The following is a 2249-nucleotide window of genomic DNA, read 5'->3' as shown; positions in this document are numbered from 1 at the left end:
ATGAATTTTCCCTTTCTAAGCAAATGACAAAGATTCAGGTTACCAGCTTTTTTTTAAAAAACCTAAGCTTATGGTGCTGAGAGATGACTCGGAGGTTGAGAGTACTGACTGTTCTTCCAGAGGTCCTGAGTTCAATTCCCAGTAACCACATGGTGGCTCGCAACCATCTGTAATGAGATCTGGTGCCCTCTTCTGGCCTGCAGGCATACATACAGGCAGATGCTGTATACATAATTAATAATTAAATTTTTAAAGAAAAGAAAAAAAAACCCTAAGCTTAACATTACATATTTAAACAATTTTCAGAACAGACGAATTTGCCAACATCCATGCACAACTAGAAAACATCCTTAATTTGCACTAAACCGGAAATGTATTACCATTGATGCAGTAATAGCTCTCATTACTAAATACTGGAATTAAAATTGAAATATTTCTGCAGAAGGTTCATCTGGCAATGCTGACTTCACAGCAGGCTGCCACCCCTCACTCACAGTTTAACACAATGGGAAGCAGATCCCTGCTGGTGTCCAAGAACAATCTTGTCCTAGCATTTACTACTCAAGAGTCACAGGGCTCACCTCGGATTACGGTTTGTTTTGTTTTGTTTAAAGCAAAGTGCATACAAAGATTACAACAATTTTAAAGACAAAAAAATGGTCCTATTTTGTGGTCCCGGCAACAAACTCAAAAGTCTATGACAATTAGGGGATCCGATGAGCTGTTTTATAAATTTAAAAATTTTTTAAATTACTTTAGATTAGGTACAGTTATACAGAAAGTTGACTTCATTTGAAATCTTCAAAAAAATTTCCATTATGCCTCAAATCGTGTTTGTTATGGTTTAACATTTCTGTTAAATGCATGGATTGAATTACTTGTTATCCAAGGTGCTCCTTGGTTTATCGTCAAGGATTTTAACTGCCCGTCTTCTTCAACTTCTAGTCTTTCTTGACCATTCTCCACAATTCTCTTTGTAGTAATTTATTCTTGCCATTAACTATCTTAGTAGAAGTTGACATTTATTTGAAGTTGCCCATTCCGCTGCCACCAAAGGATGCTGAAGAGAATGAAGTGAGACCCCCGTGTCCTAGTGACCTGAACGGACTGAATCCTGTATCGAAAGCAGGAAATCCACCACCAAAAGAAGGAAATCCACTGAAGACAGAGAAAAACGAGCCTGCACCTCGGCTTCTATTTCCTCAGGAGGCCCTTCGGCTTCCCCAAAAGTCATCAAATGGATCTTCAAAGAAGTCAAATGAAAATGGGTCCCTTCCACCAAAAAAAATCCCTGAAGACATCATCTGGATTCTGGAATGTGAAGCCAAACTCAAACCGACTGTTGAAATGACTTCCACCTCCTCCTCCTCCACCACCATTTAATTCTTCTTTGCCGTATTTGTCATAAATGTCCTGCTTTTTTGGCATCCGATAAGACTTAATATGCCTCAGCTACTTGCTTGAATTTCCGCTCTGCTGCTTCTTTATTTTCAGAATTTTTGTTTGGATGCCATGTACGTGCCTGTTTCTGATACGCCTTTTTAATGTCCTCAGGTGAGCATGTCTCTGCACGCCCAGAACTTTGTAGTAATCCACCATGTTTTAACAGATTGTTGGAACAAATCCGAGGACCCGACAGCCCAGCCAAGTGGGGAACTCGGTAGGCCGGTCTCATTGCAGCTCTGGCACAGCTGCGCTGGCCGGATTCTGTTTTCATATCCAATCTGTTAGCCTGTGTCTTTTTATAGGTGAGTTGAATCCATTTATAGTAAAGGATATTAATGACCAGTGATTGCTAGTTCCTGTTATTTTAGTTTTTGGTGATGTTATTGTATGTGTTTTTCCCTTCTTTGGGATTTGCTGCTGTGAGATCATCTTCAGTTGACTCTTTTCCCTTCTGCTTAACCATGACACCACCATAATCCATTTTCTCATTCTTCCACTTTCTTTTCTCCTAATTAATTTAACAGTTCGCACCCTTTAGTGTTCTCTTTCTCTTTCCCTCTCTTCTTTATGATTTCCTCTCTTGTCTTAACTGGAAAGCTTGTATTTAAGCCTTGGACCTGTAGTAGTAAGTGTAGGGACAGGTGCTTGCACAAGGTTGTGGAGGGGGCTTATAGTTACTCTGAAGTTAGTTCATCTCCCCTCTGCACTAACTTGACAGAGAATTTTGGCTGTTTCCTCTGAGCATAGTGAGCTGCAGATGGTATCTGGCCTGCATCAGAATTGACTTCATGGAAGCATTGGGG

At 40.2% G+C, this 2249-nt stretch overlaps 1 pseudogene; it reads right to left on the bottom strand.

The window, feature by feature from the left end:
• Positions 1–837: 837 nt before the first annotated feature.
• LOC142839040 (dnaJ homolog subfamily B member 6 pseudogene) lies at positions 838–1599 on the bottom strand (annotated as a pseudogene).
• Between the last annotated feature and the right edge of the window lie 650 nt (positions 1600–2249).

This window comes from Microtus pennsylvanicus, chromosome 20 (assembly GCF_037038515.1).
Source record: "Microtus pennsylvanicus isolate mMicPen1 chromosome 20, mMicPen1.hap1, whole genome shotgun sequence".
Lineage (NCBI taxonomy): Eukaryota > Metazoa > Chordata > Mammalia > Rodentia > Cricetidae > Microtus > Microtus pennsylvanicus.
Note: the sequence above shows the minus strand (reverse complement) of the source record. Positions and strands in the feature narration are given on the sequence as shown.